Here is a 26,986-nt window from a genome sequence, read left to right on the forward strand (position 1 = left end):
TTGGTATCTGTGACCCTGGGGAGAGGGGTCAGATCGGACTCCCCTGGCACATACGCACGTGGCAAACCCTGCTGTCCCCAAAGTACCCAGGCACCAGAACCCCTGTGCTGGGAGCAGGGGAAGGGTCTCTGGCCACTTGGCTTTGCTGTTGGTTGCTCAGAGTCCCCAGAAGTCAGATCCCTCCATATGCCCCCCCATACCCACTGCCTTTTACCATACAAGTCCAGGAATGTGTGATTCCCTTTCCCTCCTTAGTCAGTGGAACATCCAGAGCGCAGGACAGGAGCAGCCTGACCGGCTCCAGGGAGGGAGTCTTACTCAGCGCCTTGTGGGGCCGGGAGAGGCAAGATTTATCTCACTTGCTGGCACTTCTCTTCCCCCGTCATCCACTCCCCCCCACTAAGGAGCCCAGACATACATGCCACAGCACTGCTGAAGGGGCAATTCTGGGCAGCCTCCAACCACTTCACAGAGAGCACAGGGGCAGACACCAGGGTGAGGGACACAGGATGGGTAGATAGATAGATGGGTGTGTATGGGGATAGATAGAGAGAGAGATGATGTGTGTTCATGGGGACAGACAGATGCCTCCTCACAACCCCTTCTGAATTGGTCACTATCATTATCCCCATTTTACAGATGGGGAAACTGAGGCCCCGAGCAGGGCCGTGACTTGCCCAAGGTCACCCCGCAAGCCGGTGGCAGAGCCGGGATCAGTCTGGCTTCCAGTCGTGTGCTCAAACCATTTCCCCGTTTCTAGGTCAGGGGACCGGTCTCACTGTGATAATCCTCTCATTGTTTTCTACAGCCCGTTGCCCCCCTCCCACCAAGGCTCCCAAAAAAACAGACAGGTTGTGTTTACCAAGGAATCTCCTACCTCCTCCCACCCCTCACTGAAATGCTTCCACCTCTGGGGTGGGACACAGCAGCTGTTTGACAGCACACAGCAACAGCACAGTTTAGGACAGGAAGTGAAGGAGCCCTGTACCCCAGGGGAGATCTGGAGATGGAATGTGATGACCCAAGCTGGCCTGAGGTCATGCCCCTGGTGCTAGCACCCAACATTCTCCAAAAGCACCAGGATATTTGAATAATGCCAAGGCCAGGACCTCAGGTGGCAGCTCATACCAGCAGCACAGCACAGCGTCCCCGGCACTGGGCTGGAGAGGTGGCTGGTTACCAATGCAGAGGGAATACCCTGCCATGAAGGGACTCCCCAGGGTTTCTCTGCCCAATGCTCTTCGGAGGCCTGCACTCCATGGCCTCTGCCTGCCCCCACTCCCTGCAGGGCGATGTCTGGGCACAGCTGCCCCCAGGAACCGGGTCACTGCGGGCAGTTAATGACCCCGGCGTCTCAGCGTTGCTCAGAGCTGGTGCCCAGCTCGTGATCAGCGCTGGGTGCATGGCTGTTATCCCCAGCGCTGGCAGAGACACTGCCGGCTGCTCTGTGGCTTGTGGGGAGCCCACAGCCTCCTGCAGAGCTGCAATTAGGGTGCAGAGTGGCTTGTTTCCTAGCACCCAGCAGCCACCGGTCAGGGCTGGGGACGTCCTCCCAGAGCCGGGCAGGATCCTATTTATACTGAGGGTCCCAGGAAGCCCGACCTGGAGCGACCCAAGGAAGTTCCATGTCTCCCCAGCCCTCACAACACTTGGGCTGGGGGGCTCCAGGCCAGGACAGACCTTGGCTGCTGAGTGAGACCTGCTGGGCTGCTCGGGGGCCTGCGGCTCAAGGTGAGATCCTGGGGGTCCTGCTTCATCAAACAGCCCAGTGGTTGGGACAAGACACCCCCTCCCTGTACATTCCTTCCATCCCCAAACTCACCTCGTCCAGAGACCCCCAGCCACCTATCCCACCCATCCCCCGATAGGCCCCAGTGCCTTTGTAGCCGTGGTGGGACCGCTCAGCTAGCACAGCACCCATGTGGCAGGTGATGGCTGGATGTGCAGAGGAGGGACTCTGGGGGACCCAGTCCAACAGGGTGGGCACCCCAGCACTGGGATGGGGTTACAGCCCATCGTTTCCCCATCCACATCCAGCACACCGACCCTCGTCCCCAGCTGGGCTCAGCCCCGGGCAGGGATGGGTGTTCAGGGCAGCTGTGGGCTGAGGAGGGGACTGGGAACAGCCCTGGGATGGGGAGGAGGCTGAGGGCACCCTGGGCCGGGGAGGAGGTTGAAGGTGTCCTGAGCTGTGACCAGGATCCTAGTGGGGAGCCAGCTGTGGTCACTCAATTAGGGTGAACTGCAAAGAATGGGGCAGCCAAACCCCAGAAAGCTGGTGGATATTCCAGTATTTAGATTTACCCAGCCAGCACAAAACAGCTTCTTTATTACCTTACTGGTTACTCCGAAGTCCAAACAACACAGTTCCTTTAAAGTGATCCAGCCTCAGGCCTCCATCCAGGTACCCACATCAAATATGATGAACATTTCTGTAAATCTTATTTCATCATATACAAGAAAAGGTTCTACCAATCCCAAAGGATTGGACACATTACCTCCCAGGTTAATGAATGTTTCAGATCTTACCCAAATACACGCTACAGCAATTCTTATTAACTAAACTAAAATTTATTAAAAAACAAAAGAGAGAGAGTCTGGTTAAAAGTTCAATATACACACAGACATGAGATCAATTTGTTGAGGTTCAGATTCACAGCAGAGATGGTGAGCTTTGTAGTTGCAAAGAGTTCCTTTAGAGTTCAGATCATAGGTCATAGTCCAATGTCCAAATCTCATAGTCAGGGCGTCCCAGCAGAACTGGGACCTCAGTCTTGCGACTCAAACTTCCCCTGATGAAGCCTAAGCAGATCTGAGATGACGGAATCAGGACCCAACGATCTTTTATACAATTTCATGTCCTCTTTGACAAGTTGGGATTTCCTGGGGAACAAAAGGGAATTAGGATGACTTTGAAGGACGTCCATCACTGGTACTTAGCTATAAGATTAACATAAGGCCATTTGCTTTTTCCTCCACCATTGACAGTACATTTCAAAGAGAGATGAATACCGAGATATCCCGAGTTTACAATTCATTTAAATGCTAGGATCTTTTCTTGACCTCTGAATTATCAGAATACAGCATAGACAGGGACTGTTGATTACATTGTCCTGACCCTACTCATACATATGTAAATATACAAAAAACACAAACATTATTTTCCCACATCTTTTGAGGGTTATTTAACCCTTTCTAGCCATGCATCACACCCCCAACGTGAGACTGGTGTGGAAAGGCGAAATTAGAGCTCCTGGATACACCTTAAGGATCTTCCAACATTGATATGAGCTGTGTTTACATTGAATTCTTTGTAAGGCCAATTTATTGATGCCTGCTTTGGCCCCAGCCAAAATCTTAGTCCATACTTTGTGAAACACTTTAGTGATTCCAGGGTTTGGTCTATGTGTTAACTTAACATAGCCATTAATGTTCTTTAGAGAGCACTTACTCTGGCATTCAGCCATGAAGGCTGTGAAGTGTTGTACCTCAGTTTCCCTTTGTGCACAGCAGTTCAAGCTTGTAGTGGTTTTTCTGCTGTGGAAAGTTTTAGAAATGTGTCTATGCATTAGCGGTGAAACCTTAACATTATTAGGCTTTTTCATACAAAGTGTGTTCTTGTTGATCCAAACAGCATAATCATAAGGGTTTCTAGTACACACCCCTCTTAACACGTTGAAGGGTTTTTTCAAGAGACCCTGCACATTGTACATTTTTACAGTTCTTGGTATCAGCACCACAGTCACAAAGTTAACATTAGCATTAACATCAAATGTATTGCAGGTGTACATTTACAATCATTTGTGTCATGCCACACCTTTGGCTCAATACCATTGTGGTTTGGGCATTTTAGGGTTAACTTGTGGCTTTCATTATCATGATAAACTTTTTCCCTTTCTTCCTGTTCTGGAGGGTCAAAATCGGAGCTTTTTTGCTTAACAGAATCCATTGGCTGGCTGGGTGTGTCCTTTTTGCTAACAGCTACAGGCAAGTCTTTCTGCCCCTGTCTTTTTCCTAGAAGGTTGAAAACTGAAACTTCCTGCTCACAGGAATTCCTTTGCTGGCTAGGTGTGTTCACCAACTGCAGACCCGCTGTGCTATGAACATCTACACCAGGCCAACCTGAGCTTGAGAAGGACCCAGAATTTACCAATGTACATTGCCAAAGAGCCACAGTAATCCGTCAGCAGCCCCCCATCAGCTCCCCCCTGCTCCCAGCGCCTCTCATCCACCGGCAGCCCCGCTGATCAGGGCCTCCCTCTCCTTCCTCGCACCTCCGGATCAGCTGTTTCATGGTGTGCAGGAGGCTCTGAGGGGGAGGAGCGAGGGCACGGCAGGCTCAGGGGAGGGGGTGGGAAGGGGTGGAGTGGGGGCAGGGCCTGTGGCAGAGCCAGGGGTTGAGTAGTGATCACCCCCTGGCACATTGGAAAGCTGGCGGCCTGTAGCTCCAGCCCTGGAGTCGGTGCCCATAGGCGCCGACTTCCCCTCTGCCTGGAGGGTGCTCAACTCCCCGCCCTTGACTCCCCTCCGTCCCGCCTCTTCCTGCACCTGCACCGCCCTTGCCCCACCCCCATTCAACCCCTTCCCCCAAGTCCCCACCCCTGCCCCTTCTCCTCCTCCCCCCCTGAGCGCGCTGTATCCCCATTTCTCCCCCTCTCTCCCAGAAAGTCTTAAGCACCGCCAAACCAGCTGTTAGGTGGCGGGGGAGTGGGAAGCACTGGGAGGGGGAGGAGCGGGGACACGGAGCGGGGACACGGCACACTGGGGGGAGGAGGTGAGAAGGAGGGAGCTTGGCTGCCGGTGGGTGCAGAGCACCTGCTAATTTTTCCCCGTGGGGGCTGGAGCACCCACTGAGTCAGTGCCTATGTTGGTGTCTATACAAGGAGCCGCATATCAACTTCTGAAGAGCTGCATGTGGCTCCAGAGCCACAGGTTGGTCACCCCTGATCTACACAGATGCTCTCCTGCATGCTTGCTTGTGAATTTAGCACCAGCAGCAACTTAGAGACTGGACTCTGTTTTAAAGAGATACCAAACAAATTCAAAGTGTCTAAGGGTGAGAGTTTTCCTGCTCTCCCCTGCATCCTTGTGAGTTCAGTCATGAGGCTGTTCTGCTCTGAAAAGCCAGTAACCCAATCTTTCCTCAGTACCTGAGTCACACACTGCTTACTCAAAGAATCAATATGGAGACATTCCTGTCCAAACAACATTGTCTTCCCAACCAGCTGGTCAAGCACAGCCACTTGGTCATAGGGCCATTCAAATTCCCTGACAATTTTCATTCCATCTAAAACCTTCTCAAAGCTACCCACAAAGGGCCTTTCCAAAGTGAAGTCAGTGGATCTATATACCTCAGAAAGACTCTGGCAGTTAGGAACTGAAACAAGTCTCCCAAACAAACTGTTGCTTTCTCTATACAGTGATTCACCCTGAGTTAACTCAATCAAATCACGTCCACACCCATCAGTTGCAGTAAACTGCTTGCAAAAACTACCCTGAAGATTTTTCTCTTCAGGAATCTTTCTAAGCAACAACCCATTTTTCACAGAAATTCTGCCCTTATCCTTTTCACATATGTCTTGCTCTAAAGGAACATTTTCCTGAGCAACAACAGTCTCTTTCTGAGTTTCCCTTAAATCCAGAATCATCTCTGTCCCATCAGGAGGATTTTCACAAAACTCCCTTTCAGGTAAACTGCTAGACTTCAAAATCAAAAGATTAGAAGCATTCTCTTCCTTGTTACAAGTTTCCACACTGTCAGTGGGTAACATAGTCCAATCACCTTCATGCTTTCCTTGTGCCCTGGCTATGATATCACCCTGATCAGACAAGGTTGTCATATCTTTACCCAGCAACACACTAGCAACAGGCAAAATAGAAGCAGAATCACTTGGTTTCTGGGAGCTATTTATGACATTAACTGGATGCAACCTAGCATGTTGCATCATCCCTAGCAGACACAAATTTAGGACCACTTCCTTCCTGGGTTTTAGTTGTATCCAGAATCAACTGTGGGTCAATTGATACATTTTCAACCATCATAGGCTGACAGGCTTCCTCTGTCTGCTGTACAGACAGAAAAGAGCTGGAGAAACATTCCCCTTTAACAGACACACAGCTTGGGATATCCTTTCCTTTGTACCAGCACACATGGCTGTTCATGGACAATTGCTTGGAGATTGGGGTAGCTCCCTTCATAGGCAAGTCATTACCCCCAACAGACACAGGCACATTTCCTTCACTGTCACAATTCTCCACACTGGTAACAGGTAAGGTGTAGGGATACTCATGTTCCACTAACCTGGCCTCCCAAACTGCTGATTAGACAAAGCCATCGGCTCAGAAGTCTGCCTCTGCTCATCTAAACTCTCTTTGCCTTTCCCTCCCTTAACAGATAAACTGCTGTTTTCCCACAAATAGTGTCTTATTACACTGCGCTACTTTAAACACATCACTTTTACCTGGGCCAGGCTTACTTTTCCAAGCTTTTCTAGCCAACAATGTATCACTCCCGAACAATGTACCCCTTCCTTCCTCAGTTAGGGCTTTAACCTGATCACCAATTTTAATTTGCTCTAGAGAAACATCTTCCTGAGCCTTATTTAATGCCAGATTCACTTCTGAGATACCAGAGCGACACTCGGAAATTTCTTCCACATATGCACTGCTTCTTTGCACAGACAAACAGCCATCTTCCTCAGACAAACATTTGGAGAAACCCTCCATAGGCAAATCCTTGCCCCTAGTAGACACAGGTTCAGGATTATTTCTTTCCTGTGAATGGTTTATATCATCAACTTGACTGAACAAAGCTTTAATATCATCCCCAATCAAAAGATCCTTAGGCAATAACTTTCTTACACCAGCTATAACACTGCATGTTTAACACCATTCCATTCAAGATGGATTCTGGCTAAAGGCACACACAGAGTAAACTCATAAAAGATTACAATATTCACACTCTTATTTGGTAAATAATATTACTCTTTGACAAGATCTGCTTTAACAAGAGTGATGTTAGAAGCTGTATGTGATATTCTATACCTTGGGGGAGCGTCCTGTAACCCCCATATTCCTCATTTTCATATAATTGTGATCTCACATATAAAGCATGCCTTGTAAGGTATCAGGGGAAAGGTTATGATCTGCTGAAAGTCATTTCTCTATCCATATATGTGTATCATTAATACATATAAAGTTATGATCATTGTGTTGTATGGTGGTTACACAGATGTAAGTTGGGGAATCAGCCAGATATTAGTTCCCCAGAGGCAACAGCAAGGAAAGTAACCAACACCCAGGCGGGGTGTCAAACAACCCATCAACAGTCATTGTCTAGCAAGGGAGCTACAATTCAATGATTCGCCTGCATGAGAACACACCAGGGGAATCGCTTAACCTTGCTGGGAGAGACTCAGCAATGCCCCCAGACATGCCTGGACTTGTGCTCCCCAAGCACATGGACTGAGGGTATAAAACAGGCAGAGTGGACACATACTGGGCCCTTCTCCTGCCCCCACCTTCGCTGCAAGCAACTAAGACACTGAGAAGAAGACAAGACTCCAACAGAGGAGATTGGCCCAGGTTTAAGGAACAAACCTGTATATGAAGGACTGCAATATCCAGTGGGGTGAGAAAAACTTCTTCATCTAGTTGCTGCCCAGTCTAATAGGGTTGAGAGTTTAGACTGCATGCTTATACTTTATTTCTTTTGGTAACCACTCTGACTTTTTGCCTATCACTTAAAATCTATCTTTGTAGTGAATAAATTTGTTGGTTTATTCCAGCTGAAGCAGTGCGCTTGGTTTGAAGCCTGGTGCATATCAGTTTCTTTGTTAAATTAACGAACTCATATAAGCTTGCAGCGTCCAGCGGGCATAACCGGACACTGCAAGACGGAGGTTCCTAGGGTTGTGTCTGGGACCAGAGGCTAGTGTCATTCGGTTGCACAATCCAAGGAGCAGTTTACATGCCAGAGGCTGTGCGTGAACAGCCCCGGAGTGGGGGTTGTCACAGCAGAGCCGGATAAGGCTGGCTCCTGGAGTCAAGGATTGGAGTGACCTAGAAGATCACTGGTCTGGATACCACCCAGAGGGGAACGTCACACTGTAATTTGCCCTAAACAGCTTTTACCATTGACTTTTACATTCTCTGCACAAGTTATGGGGTTACCATCACCTGAGCTCACAGTAAAAGAATTTACATAAAAGGTGGCAGTGTTGGGGTAAATTTGGTTACACACAGACAACTGCTTAGAGTCAAACAACACAGCAACATTGTTACAAACTGGATAGATTCTATCCCCATCTCTGTTGTTGAGAGGAGCTGGCTTTCCAGGATGATACAGTTCCTGTTGTTCCTTTATTCTCCTGAGTAGGAGTTTAAGTCTGTCTACTTCTACCTTAACAACAAGGAGTCTGGTGGCACCTTAAAGACTAACAGATTTATTTGGGCATAAGCTTTCGTGGGTAAAAACCTCACTTCTTCGGATGCATAGAGTGAAAGTTACAGATGCAGGCATTATATACTGACACATGGAGAGCAGGGAGTTACTTCGCAAGTGGAGAACCAGTGTTGGCAGGGCCAATTCAATCAGGGTGGATGTAGTCCACTCCCAATAATAGATGAGGAGGTGTCTGTGACGTTATTGACATAAACTGGGACCGTATAGATCATTGTTGCAACCAAGGTCCTGTAGTGGCACCCAAATCTTGTATAAAGGGGGTCAAATGGGGTGTCTAGGACAAGGTTATGGTTTACTGGTTATGATTATGCTGCCTAGATGTGTGTATCAGTTTTGTAGTTGAAGTTATGAATATTGGCTCTATACTGTCTGTATGGCAAACTTATGCTATGCTTCTGGGTGACATCCCAGACAAGCTGAGATTAGCTCTGCCTAGCCTGCTTGATGGCCCATTAAGGACCATCAGCTATACAATGGACCCATTGAGAGAAGGCAGATACGCCTTGTACCTCAGCAAAGTATGCAGGGACTGGCCCATGTGACTCCAGACTCCATGTTGCTGTAATCTTCCACAGTAAGAACAAAGAGGTGATCTTACACCTGGAAAAGACTATATAAGGCTGATGCCTGATCTCCATCTGGTCTTCAATCCTGCTTCTTACCTCTGGAGGAACTTTGCTACAAGCTGAAGCTTTGAACAAAGGACTGAGGACCCATCCCAGCGGGGGATGTATTCCAGAGACTTGATTTGAACCTGCAGTTTATTCCATCGCTGCTGCAAGCCTGAACCAAGAACTTTGCCATTACTGTATGTAATTGATTCCATTTAACCAATTCTAACTCTCATCTCTATCTTTTTCCTTTTATGAATAAACCTTTAGATTTTAGATTCTAAAGGATCGGCAACAGCGTGATTTGTGGGTAAGATCTGATTTGTATATTGACCTGGGTCTGGGGCTTGGTCCTTTGGGATCAGGAGAACCTTTTTCTTTTACTGGGGTATTGGTTTTCATAACCATTTGTCCCCATAACGAGTGGTACTGGTGGTAATACTGGGAAACTGGAGTATCTAAGGAGATTGCTTGTGAGACTTGCAGTTAGCCAGTGGGGTGAGACTGGAGTCCTCTTAGTCTGGCTGGTGGTTTGCCTTAGAGGTGGAAAAAACCCCAGCCTTGGGCTGTAACTGCCCTATTTGAGCAATTTGTCCTGAGTTGGCACTCTCAGTTGGGTTCCGCCAGAACCGCATTGTCACAGTGTCAATTCCAGGAGAGGCAAAGCTGCTTCTGTAATGACCCAGCCACTCCAAGTCCCTATTCAAGCCCAGATTAATGGTGTTGAATTTGCAAATGAATTTTAGTTCTGCTGTTTCTCTTTGAAGTCTGTTTCTGGAGTTTTTTTGTTCAATTATAGTGACTTTTAAATCTGTAATAGAATGACCAGGGAGATTGAAGTGTTCATTTACTGGCTTATGTATGTTACCGTTCCTGATGTCCGATTTGTGTCCATTTATTCTTTTGCGGAGGGAAAAGGTACTTCTACCTTAACTTCTAGTTCCTGCAATCGAATACACTGCTCTACAGCCAAAATGCTTCTGAAATAAATGTAGTCAAACTTTACTAATTCTGGGTCACTGAGAACGAAAATGATGCTTAAAATTGTTGATTGGCTCTAGTTTTCAAGATATGCTATTGGGTCAGTATATACGACCCTTGACTTGGGAATGGCGGAGGATAAGTGAGTTATAAAGGGAAGGGATCTCAATTTAAACCAGAAATGACTAAAATACATCTTTGACTGGATCTATGAATAAATCTATGACTGGGTTTGGACAGTACTTGCTTTTTAGGCAAAACAATGAATGATGCAATCTGAAGCTGGTATTGCGTCATACATGATATGAATTGCATCATGTTATTCCTAGAAGTCATGGATGATGCAATCATAATGAAGCTTACATCACTCTGCTGAACAAATTGCCCTATATCACCTCTAGAAATCATACAGTGTCATGCTCTCTTATTTGTCAGTGTTTGATTTTGCAAAGGGACACATTTCTGTTTAGCCAAAGTGAGCAGAGATGCCTCGTACTTGTGTGAACAGTGCAGATAACTTCTGCTATGTTTGTGGTGAAGTGACTTTTGCATCACAAAAGCGCACTATAACCACTATGGTTAAGAAAGCCTATCACCTTTATTTTGGCTGCAAAATTGGAGATCAGGACAAGAGGTGGCCCCACACATATGCTGCAACAAATCTTCACCGGTGGTTGAACAGGAAAAGGAAATCTATGCCTTTTGCAGTGCCAATGATTTGGAGAGAGCCAACAGATCATACCAGCAATTGTTACTTCTGCATGGTGCCTTCAGTTGGGAAAGGTGTGTCAAAGAAGAAAAAGTGGACTGTGCATTATCCAAACATTCCATCAGCTATACGCCCAGTACCCCACGGAGGAGGACTGCCGGTTCCTGATGCACCAGAATCATTCTCACTTGAGTCAGACAAGGAAGAGGAAGAGGATGAAACTTCTGGTCCTGAACCATCAATGTCACAGGACCCACATTTTCTCCCATCCTCCTCCTCTGAACCACACCTCATAACACAAGGTGAACTGAATGACCTTGTCAGGGATTTGGAACTACCCAAGAGTAAGGCAGAGCTGTTGGGCTCCAGACTACAGCAGTGGAATCTCCTGGCAGGTGATGTTAGGGTTTCCATGTTCCGTGACCATCAAAAGGATCTTGTCCCATTCTTCTTCATGGAAGGTGATCTTGTAGCCTGCAACATCGATGGTGTGATGGCAGCCCTCAACATCGTTCACGATCCAGATGAGTGGAGACTGTTCATTGATTCATCGAAGACGAGTCTTAAAGCTGTTTTACTGCATAATGGCAATGTTTTGCCATCAATTCCAGTTGGTCATGTAGTCCATATGAAGGAAACCTATGACAACATGAAACAACTTTTGAGGTGCATAAACTATGACCAACATCGCAGCTTTGTGGCAATTTGAAGGTTGTTGCTCTCTTGCTTGGTCTGCAGACTGGATACACAAAGTACTGCTGTTTTCTCTGCGAATGGGATAGTCGTGCAAGAGATTCCCACTACATCAAGAAAGATTGGCCACTCCGACAGTCATTGGAGCCTGGGAGGAAAAGTCTTCAGCATCCACCACTTGTTGAATCAAGGAAGATTTTGTTACCACCCTTACACATCAAGCTGGGTCTGATGAAGAACTTTGGCGAGGCCATTGACAAAACACAAGCAGCTTTCAAGTACCTCCGTGGAAAATTTCCAAGGTTAAGTGAAGCTAAGATAAAGGAAGGTGTCTTTGTTGGTCCTCAGATTCGTGAACTTCTTCGAGATGATGCATTTGACCATGCACTGCGTGGCAAGGAAAAGACGGCATGGAAAGCCTTCCAGTTAGTGGCAATAAATTTTCTCGGAAACAACAAGGCAGACAACTACAGGTTGTTGGTGGAAAACCTCCTCAAGGCATACAAAAGCCTTGGCTGCAATATGTCACTAAAGATACATTTTTTGCACTCTCATCTAGATTTTTTTTCCACCGAACTGCGGAGCAGTGAGCGACGAGCATGGCAAGCCTTTTCACCAGGACATTGCAACAATGGAGAAACGCTATCAGGGCAAATGGAGTCCATCAATGCTTGCAGACTATTGCTGGACAGTGACAAGAGATGCTCCATGTAATGAATACAAGAGACAAGCCAAGAAGCGCCGAGTAGACACTGAATAGGACTAAACTATGTACATAATAGTTTTTTGCCTTTTGTTTCATAATAAATTTTATTTATATAACCCTTTTGCTGATTTTTAAAGTGTTACATAAACAGGACAGGTGAAATATTATCATGTAAAGCAACCATAAACACATGAAAAGACCTAGGTTTACAATTTATGATTAAAACTCTACTATCTACACAATATACATAGACATAAAATGTAAAAACTTAAATATCTTAGAAACAGTAGCCAATCAGTTGTTTTAATTGTCATATTTGAATTCAGCACATCACAATACATAATAAATAGCACATTTTATCTCTGAAGCAGACGACTTCTCAAAAATTGTAGACCAGTGATATATGCCATTTTTTGTTCATGTTCAAAACACAGGCGTTCTCTTTCAGCAGCTTCTCCTTCCATATCAGCTATCTTTTGCTTTTGTTCAAGTTCTAGGTGCTGGTTTCTCACCACAAGCATTCACTGGCTCTGCTTCCTTATCACTGGCAATTCATAGATTTTTCAGTTGCTGCTCTGGGGCCTTTTGCTTAAAACACAACCCCCTCTGTAAGCACAGTTCTTCCCGGCTTTTTCTGTCAGGATCTTAATCATGGGTCACTCACTGTAACTGATTTTTAACCCTTAAACTCTCCAATATAAAAATTAAATTTTGACAAGTGTGTGGTTCTGATCCAAAAACCCAATTAATGTGGTAATGTGTATCCAAGCACGACTACGCCACTGTGTCCAGGGTCCTAGTGGGGAGCCAGCTGTGGTCACTCAATTAGGGTGAACTGCACAGAATGGGGCAGCCAAACCCCAGAAAGCTGGTGGATATTCCAATATTTAGATTTACCCAGCCAGCACAAAACAGCTTCTTTATTACCTTACTGGTTACTCAGGAGGGCCGGCTCCAGGCACCAGCTTGGCAAGCAGGTGCTTGGGGCGGCTGCTCCAGAGAGGGGCGGCACGTCCAGCTATTTGGCGGACGGTCCCTCACTCCCACTCAGAGCAAAGGAACTCCCGCAGAATTGCCGCCGCAGATCGCGATCGCGGCTTTTTTTTCTTTCTTTCTTTTTTTTTTTGGCTGCTTGGGGCGGCCAAAACCCTGGAGCCGGCCCTGTTACTCAGAAGTCCAAACAGCACAGTTCCCTTAAAGTAGGGTTACCATATTTTAAGTGTCCAAATAGAGGACACTCCACGGGCCCCGCCCCCGCCCCAACTCCACCCCTTCCCCGCCCCTTCCCGGCCCCGCCCCAACTCTGCCCCCTCCCCAGGACGCTTCGCCCCCCCCGCCCCTCCCTCTCCCCTGCTTCCCGCGAACATTTGATTCGCAGGAAACCTGAAGCAGCAGGCAAGCTGGGGCGGGGGGGCACGGCCCAGTCCGGCCCCCCCTGGCCGAGTGGCTCCCTTTGGCGGCCAGCCGGCCCAGTAGTCTCCCGCCCGACTTGGCTCGGGCCCTGGGGCGCCGGCCCCCGGCCAAGCACCGCCGGCCCCTGACCCCGGCCCCGCACCGCCGGCTCCAGCCCCCGGGCAAAGCACCGCCCAGCCCCGGCCCCCAGCTCCGCACCGCCGGCCCCCGGCTCCGCACCGCCGGCCTCAGCGGCTCCAGTCCCCGGCCGAGCACCGCCGGTCCCTCCCTCCCTATTTTCCCGGACATGTCCGGCTTTTGGGGATTTCCCCCCGGACGGGGATTTGAGGCCGAAAAAGCCGGACATGTCCGGGAAAAGCCGGACGTATGGTAACCCTACTTAAAGTGATCCAGCCTCAGGCCTCCATCCAGGTACCCACATCACATATGATGAACATTTCTGTAAATCTTATTTAATCATATACAAGAAAAGGTTCTACCAATCCCAAAGGATCGGACACATTACCTCCCAGGTTAATGAATGTTTCAAATCTTACCCAAATACACGCTACAGCCAATTCTTATTAACTAAACTAAAATTTATTAAAAAATAAAAGAGTCTGGTTAAAAGTTCAATATACATACAGACATGAGTTCAATTCGTTGAGGTTCAGATTCACAGCAGAGATGGTGAGCTTTGTAGTTGCAAAGAGTTTCTTTAGAGTTCAGATCATAGGTCATAGTCCAATGTCCAAATCTCATAGTCAGGGCATCCCAGCAGAACTGGGACCTCAGTCTTGCGACGCAAACTTCCCCTGATGAAGTCTAGGCAGATCTGAGATGACAGAATCAGGACCCAACGATCTTTTATACAATTTCATGTCCTCTTTGACAAGTTGGGATTTCCTGGGGAACAAAAGGGAATTAGGATGACTTTGAAGGAGGTCCGTACTTAGTTATACGAATTAACATAAGGCCATTTGCTTTTTCCTCCACCATTGACAGTACATTTCAAAGACAGATGAATATCGAGTGTGAAGTGGGACTGTTCTTAATGTTTTCCTCAGTTTCCCCTATGCAGTTCTTAAGTATTTAGGCGGTGGGATAAGGGTGTATGGTTGCTGCAGAGCAAAGGGCCAGTGTACATAAATGCCCAACACTCTGTCTCCTAGCAACTGATGGCCTGGGCCCCTCCTCTGCAAAGGTGCCAACTGAAGGTGTTGGAGACAAAGGGATCAGGTGACCTCCTGGCCTGGGAAAGAGACAAAGACCAGAGAAGGAGGGGCTGAACGGGAGTTTGGAGCTAGCTGGGGACTGGAAGGGAGGGCAGACAGGTGTCTGCCTCGCTGGGCCCCGGAATGGACTCGGTGGAGGGGTCCCGTTCGCTGGACCTACAAGCTCTGTTTTAGACCGTGTTCCTGTCATCTAATAAACCTTTGTTTTACTGGCTGGCTGAGAGGCACATCTGACTGTGAAGTGGGGGGTGCAGAACCTTTTGGCTTCCCCAGGACCCCGCCGGGGTGGACTCGCTGTGGGAAGCGCACGGAGGGGCATATGCTGAATGCTCCCAGGAGAGACCCAGGAGGTGAAGCCGTGTGAGCTTCTTGCCCTGAAGATGGTCTGCTCCGAGGGAGAGGAGGCTCCCCAAAGTCCTGACTGGCTTTGTGGGAAGCAGTTCCAGAGCATCGCCCGGGGATTCCGAGACACCGAGATAGCTGAGTTTACAATTCATTTACATGCTAGGATCTTCTGAATGATCAGAACACAGCATAGACAGGAAAAACAATGAGGAGTCCTTGTGGCACCTTAGAGACTAACAAATTTGGGCATAAGCTTTCGTGGACTAAAACCCACTTCATCAGATGAATGGAGTGGAAAATACAGGGACTGTTGATTACATTGTTGACCCTACCCATACATATGTAAATACACAAAAACACAAACATTATCTCCCCCCCCTTCTGTGGGTTATTTATTTTGCAGGATGTTTAACTCTTTCTAGCCCTGGGCTGAGGAAGAGACTGGGAACAGCCCTGGGCCGGGGAGCTGGGGAGGGGGATTAAGGGAGCCCCTGGGCCAAGGAGGGGGATGTCCCTGGGTCAAGGTAGGAAGCTGAGGGTGCCCTGGTACCAGGGCTCCCTGTGCTTGGTAGTGGGGCCATTGGCTTTGCAAGGCTCAGGGACAGGCCCTGCACAGAAGCTGGCTCATAGGGGATGCTGCAGCCTGAGCTCCCTGGGGCGGTTACAGCTTTGGGGTGCCCAGCGCTGCCTGTGGCTGTGCGGGTACCGGGGGGTGGCTGCAGGGGGCCACACAGGAATACCATCGTGGGCTCCGGGCGGTCCAGGCCCCCCTGCCGAGGGGGCAGGCTGGGCTCTCGGTTCAACTTCTCGAGAAGTTTGGGGTGCGGGGGATGTCCTGGCTCAGCCAATTGGGGCAGGTTGGGGACAGTTGCCCAGTTGGGGTCCAGGCCTAGATCGGGGCGGGAGGTGGATGGATCTGCATTGGGCCAATCTCTCTATGCAGCTGGACCCAGCAGGAACCTGCTCTGCCCCTCGGGGAGGCTGGGCACAGTCCGGCAACATTTTTCCTGGGGGCAGATGATTATGTGACCAGGCAGATGATGAAGCGGTGGATAATGGGACCCCCCAGTATGTCCAGTCCCTTTTAATGCTCTCCTGTTTGGGGGGCCCTATGGCTGTGCCTGGAGAATGCCCATGGTATTGCCCTGGCTAGGAGCAGGGAGCTTGTGGGAAAGGCCAGCTCACGAGAATCCCCCATGTGGATTTTGGGACCCTCGGGGCAGCTGCGGAAGGTGTAGGTTGAGCGCAATGGGGAACCAGGCAGGCCAGGATCTGACACTGACCCCTGGGTGGCCCTGCCTCAGTTTCCCCCAGTAAAAGCTGCTCTGGGTGAGCTGCACTATTCACACCAGGGTCTGAGCTCTGGGGCACCCGAGTGTTGCCCAGGGCTGGGGAAACATGCTGGAGCACACAGCTGACCGGGGTGCCAGGGATTCTCTGCTGAGAGGCCTGCTTGGCAGGCTCCATGCTGCGCTCCCCCCGGGGGTGCTGGCTGGACGCCCTGCTCTTGTCTGCCAGAGAACAGGGAGCACCGTTTCCAGGGGCTGCATCCCAAAAAGGACCTGTGGCACTGGAGCCGTTAGAGAGAGCTGGCCCCTTGCCAGGCAGCACAATGTCTAGCACCTCACTGCCCAAAAAGGGAAGGCAGGGCTCTCCTTGGGGGAGGGGGGAGGTACAGCCACAGCAGCCAGCACTGGGGATTGGAACGGCCTATTTGTATCCCTGCGGACCTGGCCACTAGGGGGCGACACCCCACCCAAGATACACACACACACACAGTCACACCATGGGGCCTCTCACCTCCTGTTGGCTCCCTTGTGTTGGAGGCAGAGCAGCAGGAGAGGCTGCTGGCCCCCCAGGGCCTTCCCCAGCTGCGTAACAGGGACTGTGCCACTCACTCGGCAGGTGGAGGGAGTTCATCCCAGCAAAGCTATAGGGGAAATGGTGCCAAGAGGGGTCGCGGTGGGCAGGAATATCCTTTGCATCATCATCCAACGCCCATAGTCTGCTCCAAGGACTGTTGCGCCAGCGTGACTCCCCGTGGTCGCTGACCTTGCACCAGGCATTGTGCAGCACTTGGGAGGGAAATCAGGGCCCCTCAGAGGGATGTCAAAGGGCCCCTGACACTTGGATTATGTGCTGCCTGCTTGGATTCACCCTGACAGCTCTGGGTGGCGTGTAGGCAGCTCATCCTGGGGTGGAGTGGGGGGAGCAGAGCACGGCTGGGATTAGTTACAGGCCGGGCTACAGGCGAGGTCCCCCGAGAGCACACCTGCCCCGTTGCAGGGACCACCAATGCTCCCTGTAAACGCACGGGCATCAGCTACAGCCCACACGTGTTCTAGCCCCGAACGCTGTCCATGGGCGCGGCCCTTGGGGCGCCCCGACGGCCTCTGCTGCTTTGCCCAAGGAGAGCCCCGTTCAGCCGGGCAGTGGCGGGGGGGGAGGTGTTGAGGCGGCCCCGGCAGCTGCATTCACCAAAGGGCTCAGTAGCTCTCAACTGATACTAAAATGGGCATGAATTGAAACCGCAGAGCCAGACACTGGGGAACGCTGGGGGCAGGCACACCCAAGCCCTGGCCCAGGGCCAGTTCCAGAGAAGGAAGGCCCGTGTCTGACCGCACCCAACTCTGGGATGTTCCACTCAGGTTCATAGCGTCACAGATTCCAAGGCCCGACACATGCACACACCCACACAGGCTGTCCTCTCTCGCCTGTGGGGGGCAGTGTGCACCCTTCACACACACACACACACACACACACACACACGCATGCGTGCACACACACACTAAGCATGTTGGAGGGAGCTGATGGTTTTGGCATGGCTGGAGCAGGGCCCAGCCCAGACACCCCCGGCCTGAGCAAGCGACTCCTCACCTGGCTGAGCATATTGTAACCCTGGCTCCCACCTCACACTCGCGCCCTTCCTCCTCCTCCTGCCTGTTGGGCCAGCCCCCACTAACCCCCTCCCCCCGGCTGGGCAGACTTGCGCCCCACCACGCCCTTGCTGAGCAGGCTCATGTGAGCGGCTGATTTCTTTGCTCCCTCCGTGCAGCCGCTAACAGGGGGCTATATATAGGCTGGAGGTTTGTGGTCTGGGCTCCATCTGCTAACATCCATTACCCAATTAATCTGCGCTCCCACCGGGCTAGTTAAGGAGTGTAGCGCATTTAATGGCTTGCCGTTTGCATTCGCAGCCCCAGGCCCTAGCTCGGACCCGGGGTGGTGCTGCAGGGGCCGGGGAGGGGAGCGAAGGCCCAGCCCCCTGGGGACGCTGGGTGACAGATCCGGCATCTCTTGCCCCACCAAGCTACGGACACAGTCAGCCCCCAAGCGTCACGCCCAGCTGCCTCTCTCCACATTCCATTAGTCGGCCCAGTTTTCCACATGGCTGTGCACGCTCACTGCTGATTTGCACGTGCAGGCCCAATAGTGCAAAGCAGGCCCCATATGGTTGGGACAGAAGCCCGCTGCCATGGGGCAGCATCTGCATCTGAGAGGTGACTGTAGCCATTGCAGAGCCACCTTGTCCCCATGCAGGATTGATGGCCCCATTATAGAGAGGGGGAAACTGAGGCACAGAGGTGCCATGATGTGCCTGAAGCTGCACAGGAGTCAGCTCAGGCTGTGCAGCTCTCCCCATGCAGGCTGGGCCTGAGCACAGGCCTGGATTAGGGCTTGGCAGGATGGCCCCTTCTCACCGGGTGAGAGGCAGAAAGGCAGAGCAGCGGAGAAGGTGCAGCATGATCTCTCCCCCCGGTATGTACACACGCTCATACTGTATTTGGGATACGGGGACGTAGCTAGCAATCCGCCCCTTGGGAATGGTCCTGGGGACAGCTGGGGGGGGACTTAGGAGGGGGCAGTTAGGGGACAAGGAACAGGGAGGCTTAGGTAGGGGGTGGGGTTCTGGAGGGCAGTTAGGAGCAGGGGTCCCAGGAGGGGGCAGTCAGGGGACAAGGGGGGGGGTTGGGAGTTCTGGGGGCGGGGCTGTCAGGGGGCAGGGGTGGGGAGAGGGATAGGAGCAGTCAGGGGACAGGGAGCAGAGGGGTTTAGATAGGTCGGGAGTTCTGGGGGGGAGCTGTCAGGGGGTGGGGAGTGGTTGGATGGGGCGTGAGAGTCCCAGGGGTCTGTCTGAGGGTGGGGGTGTGGATAAGGGTTGGGGCAGTCAGGGTACAGGTAGGGGGTAGGGTCCTAGGGGGCCAGTTAGGATGGGGGGAGGGTCTCAGGAGGGGGCAGTCAGGGGACAAGGAGCGGGGGCAGGGTTGGGAGTTCTGAGGGGGGCGGGAAGTGGGAGGGAGTGGAAGGTGCAGGGGCGGGGCTAGGGCAGGACGGGGGCGGGGCTAGGGCGGGGCTCCTCCCATCCTCTTTTTTGTTTGCTGAAATATGGTAACCCTAGGCACTACTGCACAAACAGGAGGGTGGTTTCCAGCACTGAGGCTTCCAAGGCAGGCTCAGGGTCATGTGCTGAATTCCAAACACAAGGGTGGGTCGCCGGATTTCACCCACTCTGATTCAATCCTGTGTACCCCAGCGACCCTGCTGTGGTGACCTGCCCCAGGGGTCAGGGAGCTGCCCCAGTGCCTGGGTGGGAGCTGGGGAAGGGACCCAGGGCCTGCACCCTGCTGCTCTGTGTGGCCAGGCAGGAATGATGGCAGGAGTCCCTGGCTCTGGGGCTAATTGGGACTCCCCCTCCCAGCCCTTCAGCACCAGCTCCCCTGGCCCCCACATGACTCACACCAGGAGCCCTTGCTCCACCGTCCTGCTCCCCTCTCCGGGTGCGGGGACGGGCAGGGAAGGGGAGGCCTTGCATCCGCCCTAAGAGAGGAGGGTAAACAAACACACTGGTAACCAAGATGACTTCAGGCCGGGGCAGTGGGAATTGGGGGTGGGGTCACGGCCAGTTCAGTGTTCCACAGGAGCTCCAGGGAGCCACAGTGTGGGGAGCAGGGGCAGAGGAAGGGTGTTCCCCCAATCCCTCCCCTCACAGTGCCCCCACACTCTCCCCACATGCTCCCCCAAATCCCTCCCCACATAGTACCCCCACACCCTCCATGTGCCTCCTAATGCTCGCCCAAATCCCTCCCCACATGGTGCCCCACACCCTCCCTATGCTCCCCAATACTCTTCCCAATCACTCCCTACATGGTAATCCCCAACCCTCCCTGTGCCTCCCAATGCTCCTCCAAATCCTTCCCTACATGGTACCCCCCACACCCTCCCCACAGGCCCCCCACTCTTCCAACATGATCCCCCAAATCCCTCCCACATGGTGCCCACACACCTACCCCATGTGCCCCCCAAACCCTCCCCACATGTTCCCCCAACTCTGCCACACTCGCTCACCCCAAACCCTCCCCAAGCACTGATGCCAACCCTCCAACCAAACCCCTCCACGTGTCACCCCAACCCCCTCCTCACATGCTGCCCCAAACCTTCCAGACGTTACTCCAATGCTTCTCCTTGTGCACTCCCCCCAAACTGTCCCCATGTCACCCCCAAATCCCTGCCCCCACACTCCATCCAAACCCTCCCCATGTCACTCCAAGCCCTTTCCCATGTGTGTGACCAGGCAGGGGCTGAGGTCGCCTGCTTGAGGAGAACAGACAGAAGAACTGACCCCAGCAGGACTGAAAGGCTCAGAGGCCGGACCCTGAGGGGATTCTGGGCCGAGACCTTTAAACCAGTCCCAGGGTTGCTTGGGCCCTGCCTCCCGAGTTTAGAAGTCCCCAGATCCCACGGACCCATGGGGGGCTGACCTGCCTGTGGATTTGGGGAGGGGAAAGACAACATTGGAAACAGCTGTGACTGGGGGGTCAGGAGCTGAGGCAGGAAGGCTGCAGAGGGTCCCCGCAGGCAGCAGAGCCCCCTTCCTCGTGGCCCTCTCTGTATCCCAGGGCAGGAAGAGGCCTTGGGGAGATGCAAATCACCTCCTCCCTTTTCCCATTGGCAAAGGTGCTCAGGGCTACACGTGGGAAAGCAGGGGGCTTCCGCTGCCCCTCCCCCATGCCCTCCTGGGTTCTCGCCCAGCTCAGGGGACAGTTCCCATTCACACACTCCAGCTGTGAGTCACACCCGGCCTGGAGAAAATCAGGAATCTTCTCTTCCCACCATGGGCCCAAGCCCGTGGGCTGCTGGACTCAAGGCCAGAGGGGACAGGGAGAGAGCTCACATAACAGAACATCTGGGGAGGAGACAGCTTCCAGGGGCAGGGCTCCTCACAAGTAGCTGCCAGCTGTTTGCTCTGTCACAGTGGAAGCTGGTTCAGTAGAGGGCCTTGTTGCAACAAGATTCTCGTAATGAGCAGAGCTGGGCAGGAAAGGGTTTGGTTTTTTTTCCCCCATTGAAAATTGTGATGAAAATGATCGTTTTTATCTCGCCCCTGTTCCCCGCATCCCCATCAGCTCCATGAGGAGGGGAGGGAAGGGGAAGCACTTCCCTGGCTAAAGAAGAACTGAGGCTCAGGGTGGATGAAGGGACTCACCCAAGGCCGCACGGGAAGTCTGTGGCAGAGCCAGATGCTGAGCCCAGCTCCCTGGAGTCCCATTCCTGTGCTCTGCCCACTAGGCCACCTTCCCCACCTGTCCGCTTGTGAGAGGCATTGGGGTTGGGTTAATTAGTGCATCTGCAGCTATGCAACTACTGGGAATATGTTTTCCATGTGCTCTGCCATTTTGTGAAGCCAAGTTGATGGAGTGTTTCAGAGGAAGTGCGTACAGCACACACGCATGCACACTCACACATGCTGAGACACAACATGTTACAGAACACGTGCACAAACATACAACACACCCCCATAAACACTGTTACACAGGAGACACGCCTGCCCTGCTCGCTCTCAAGGATACTTTGACTAATGTTGATTTTTTCCCCCAATCTAAAAAAACCTTGTTTATACTGTGAGTCTCTTGCATGTGTAGCAGGTCTGGGCTGTGTATGTATGTGTGTGTGTGTATGTGTATGTGTGTGTGCACACATGTGTAGCAGGTCTGGGCTGTGTGTGTGTGTGTATGTGTGTGCATGTGCATGTGTAGCAGATCTGGGCTGTGTGTGTGTGTAACAGGTCTGGGCTGTGTGTGTGCGCGCATGTGTAGCAGGTCTGGGCTGTGTGTGTGTGTGTGTATGTGTGTGCGCACGCATGTGTAGCAGATCTGGGCTGTGTGTGTGTGTAACAGGTCTGGGCTGTGTGTGTGTGTGTGTATGTGTGTGCACGTGCATGTGTAGCAGATCTGGGCTGTGTGTGTGTGTGTGTGTGTGTGTGTGTAACAGGTCTGGGCTGTGTGTGTGCGCGTGCATGTGTAGCAGATCTGGGCTGTGTGTGTGTGTAACAGGTCTGGGCTGTGTGTGTGTGTGTATGTGTGTGCACGTGCATGTGTAGCAGATCTGGGCTATGTGTGTGTGTGTGTGTGTGTGTGTGTAACAGGTCTGGGCTGTGTGTGTGCGCGCGCATGTGTAGCAGGTCTGGGCTGTGTGTGTGTGTGTGTAACAGGTCTGGACTCTGTGTGTGTGTGTGTGTGTGTGTGTGTGTGTAGCAGGTCTGGACTGTGTGTGTGTGTAGCAGGTCTGGGCTCAGTGTGTGTGTGTGAGAGAGAGAGAGTGTGTAACAGGTCTGGGCTCTGTATGTGTATGTGTGTGTAGCAGGTCTGGGCTGTGTGTGTGTGTGTATGCATGTGTAGCAAGTCTGGGCTCTGTGTGTGTTTGTATGCTTGTGTATCAGGTCTGGTGTGTGTGTAGCAGGTCTGGACTCTGTGGGTGTGTGAGTGAGTGTGGGTGTGTAACAGGTCTGGGCTGTGTGTGTGTGTATGCGTGTGTAGTCTGGGCTCTGTGTGTGTGTGTGTATGCTTGTGTAGCAGGTCTGGGCTATGTGTGTGTGTTTGTGCGCGCATGTGTAGCAGGTCTGGCTCTGTGTGTGTGTGAGTGTGTGTAGCAGGTCTGGCTCTATGTGTGTGTGCACATGTGTAGCAGGTCTGGCTCTATGTGTGTGTGTGCGTGTGTAGCAGGTCTCTGTGTGTGTGCGCGCGTGTGTGTAGCAGGTCTCTGTTTTGTGTGTGTGTGCGCGCGTATGGAGCAGGTCTGTGTGTGTGTGCGCGCGCGTGTGTAGCAGGTCTGTGTATGTGTGTGCGCGCGTGCATAGCAGGTCTGTGTACGTGTGTGCGCGCGTGCATGTGTAGCAGGTCTCTTCTGGTCCTGGTGGGGTTTCTAAGACATTTTCCCACTTCACCCCCCCGCAGAAGTTCAGACTCGAGACACTACAGCACAGCTGCGCCTGCAGCTGTCACACTTCGTGAAGAAGCTGCCTACGCTGATGCGAGAGCTCCCCCTGTTGGTGCAGTGAACTCATTGCCCCGAGAGGCGGTAGCTACGTTGGCAGGACAGGCCCTGTTGGCATAGCACTGTCTACCCGGGAGTTAGGGGCGATATAACTGGATTTTCCACACCCCTGAGTGACGGAGTGACACCCATGCAGGTTTGCAGTGCAGACCAGGGCTCAATCCATGCGCTCTTGCCCAGCCCCAGAGGTCCACATACCCTTAAATAACAGACTGACAGTTCTGCTCATTTGACAGTGCAATTGAAAACCAGATGAATGCCTTTGTGGTCTGCCCACAATTTGGTGCAGAACAGAATATAGCCATTAAACCGTTTCAAGCAGAGTTGCAGCCCACTTACGCCACCAGCCGGGAAAAGCCGAACATGTCACTAACAGGCTGCTGGGAGATGGGTGCCGGGTATGGAGAGCAGATACAAAGCTCAGTGAGCAACCGCATGCTTAGGTTGAGATAGTCAGATCCCATTTTGTTTCCCTCTGGGACTGGTCTCTGCTTTAGCCATGAATAATCTGTTGTGTGGCGCGAATACCCAGAGTGCACCGGGTGAGCTGTGAATGCTGGGAGATTATCAGACAATGTATTTCTGCAGTGTCTGGCACAGCGGGGCCTTGGTCCATGGCTGGAGCGGCTGGGCCCTACTATAATACACCTAATAATGTACCGCACCCAGCACAATGGGATCCTAGTCCAGGATTGGGGCTCCAGGCCACTACCATAGTACACCAGTAATGTACAGAGAGAAATGGATAGAAATTCCTTGCTTGAATAATAACAATATAGCTATAGGAATATACTACTGACCACCCAGGATGGTGACAGTGGCTGTGAAATGCTCAAGAAGATTAGAGAGGCTACAAAAACAGAAAACCCAATAATAATGGGGGATTTCAACTATCCCCATATTGACTAGGAACATGCCATTTCAGGACTAGATGCAGAAATACAATTTCTAGACACCATTAGTGACTGCTTCTTGGAGCAGCTAGTCCTGGAACCCACAAAGGAACAGGCGATTCTTGATTTAGTCCTAAGTGGTGCACAGGATCTGGGCCAAGAGGTGAATATAGCTGAACTGCTTAGTAATAGAGGCCATAATGTAATTAAATATAACATCCTTGTAGGGGGGGAAATACCAAAGAGACCCACCCCAGGAGCATTTCACTTCATAAAGGGGAACGACACAAAAAAGAGGAGGCTAGTTAAATGGAAATTAAAAAGAACAGTCCCAAGAGTGAAATGCCTGCAAGCTGCATGGGAACTTTAAAAAAACACCATAATAGAGGCTCAAACTATATGTATACCCCAAATAAAATACCGTATATACATGTTCATCAGCCCGTTCGTTTATAAGCCGACCCCCCAAGATGGTTAGGTAAAAATAGCAAAAATTGTATGACTCTTTCATAAGCTGACCCTCTATTTCAGGGGTTGGCAAACTTTGGCTCCTGGCCGTCAGGGTAAGCCGCTGGCGGGTAGGGACGTTTTGTTTACTTGGAGCGTCTGCAGGCATGGAGCCCCTCAGCTCCCTGTGGCTGCGGTTCGTCATTCCCAGCCAATGGGAGCTGCGGGAAGTGGCGCTGGGAATGGCGAACCGTGGCCACAGGGAGCTGAGGTGCTCCATGCTTGCAGATGCTCCAGGTAAACAAAACGACAAGGTATTAGATATTCAATTCAATGATTCCATAGAGTTTAAAATCATCAAATTTTGGTGTAGACCCATTTATAAGCCGACCCCTGCTCTTTAATGCGTCACTTTTTTGCCAAAAATATTCGGCTTCTGAACGAGTATATACGGTAATAATAAAAAAATAGTAAAAGGAACCAAAAAATGTCACCATGGCTAAACAATAGAGTAAAAGAGGTGGTGAGAGACAAAAATACATCCTTTAAAATTTGGAAATCAAATCCTACTGAGGAGAAAAGAAAGGCATATAAACTCTGGCAAGCCAAGTGTAAAAGTATAATTAGGGAGGCCAAAAAAGAGGCTGAAGAACAACTAGCAAAAGACATGAAAAATAACAAACACACCAAAGGCTCTTAAGTAAGCAGTCATGAGATAAGAGGGAAGGTCCTCTCATGGATCAGTAACTGGTTAAAAGATAGCATACAAAGGGTAGAAATAAACGGTCACTCCACAGTGGAGAGAGGTAAATAGCAGGGGTCCCTCTAGGTTCTTTACTGGGACTGGTGCTGTTCAATGTATTCAAAATGATTGGAAAATGGGATAAACAGAGAGTTGGCAAAGTTTGCAGATGATACAAAATTACTCAAGATAATTATCTCCAAAGCTGACTGCAAAGAGATACAAAGGGATCTGTGACCGGTTCGATCACAGAAACCCCCTTGGGACTGTCACCTGATGTGCTGAGACTACCTCTGAGCCTGTTTTCTCTGCCAGTTTGGGCCTCCAGAACTCTGCCTTGTTGAGCCAGACATGCCAGTCTGCTCCAACACAGACCTAGAGTCTGAACCCACGCACCCCAAAGCTGCTTAAGAAATGCTCCTGTCTACCCTTTGTATGCTATCTTTTAACCAGTTACTGATCCATGAGAGGCTTAAGAAAACAGCTTAAGAAATGCTCCTGTCTCCAGCACCCAGGCACCCAACTCCCAATGGGGTCCAAACCCCAAATTAATCCATTTTACTCTGTATAAAGCGTATACAGGGTAAACTCATAAATTGTCCATCCTCTATAACACTGATAGAGAGATCTGCACAGCTGTTTGCTCCCCCGGGTATTTATCACTTACTCTGGGTTAATTAATAAGCAAAAGTGATTTTATTAAGTATAAAAAGTAGGATTTAAGTGGTTCCAAGTAATAATAGACAGAACAAAGTAAATTACCAAGCAAAATAAAATAAAACACGCAAGTCTAAGCCGAATACATTTAAGGAACTGAATACAGGTAAATCCCACCCTCAGAGATGTTCCAATAAGCTTCTTTCACAGACTAGACTCCTTTCTAGTCTGGGCCCAACCCTTGCCCTAGTACAGTCCTTGTTCCAGCTCAGGTGGTAGCTAGGGGATTTCTCATGACTGCAGCCTCCTTTATTCTGTTCCACCTCCTTATATAGCTTTGGCACAAGGCGGGAATCTTTTGTCTTTCTGGGTCCCCACCCCTCCTTCTAAATGGAAAAGCACCAGGTTTAAGATGGATTCCATGACATGGTCACATGTCCTGTGGGACCCCAAGCCTTCATTCTTCCTGGCCTGACTCACAGGAAGGCTAGCAAGTAAACAGAGCCATTTACAACCAGTTGTCCTAGTTGATGGGAGCCATCAGCTTTGGCACAAGGCGGGAATCTTTTGTCTTTCTGGGTCCCCACCCCTCCTTCTAAATGGAAAAGCACCAGGTTTAAGATGGATTCCATGACATGGTCACATGTCCTGTGGGACCCCAAGCCTTCATTCTTCCTGGCCTGACTCACAGGAAGGCTAGCAAGTAAACAGAGCCATTTACAACCAGTTGTCCTAGTTGATGGGAGCCATCAAGATTCCAAACCACCATTAATGGCCCAC

The 26,986-nt window shown here is 50.9% G+C and overlaps 1 long non-coding RNA gene across 1 annotated transcript; it reads right to left on the reverse strand.

Annotated features, from left to right (window-relative positions):
- Nucleotides 1-2,564: 2,564 nt before the first annotated feature.
- On the reverse strand, nucleotides 2,565-14,891 carry LOC135977143 (uncharacterized). Its single transcript, XR_010594499.1, has 3 exons — nucleotides 14,565-14,891; nucleotides 14,202-14,462; nucleotides 2,565-2,883 (listed from the first exon to the last, which is right to left on the reverse strand). It is a non-coding gene; the product is annotated as an uncharacterized LOC135977143 (long non-coding RNA).
- Between the last annotated feature and the right edge of the window lie 12,095 nt (nucleotides 14,892-26,986).

This window comes from Chrysemys picta, chromosome 22 (genome assembly GCF_011386835.1).
Source record: "Chrysemys picta bellii isolate R12L10 chromosome 22, ASM1138683v2, whole genome shotgun sequence".
Taxonomy (NCBI): domain Eukaryota; kingdom Metazoa; phylum Chordata; order Testudines; family Emydidae; genus Chrysemys; species Chrysemys picta.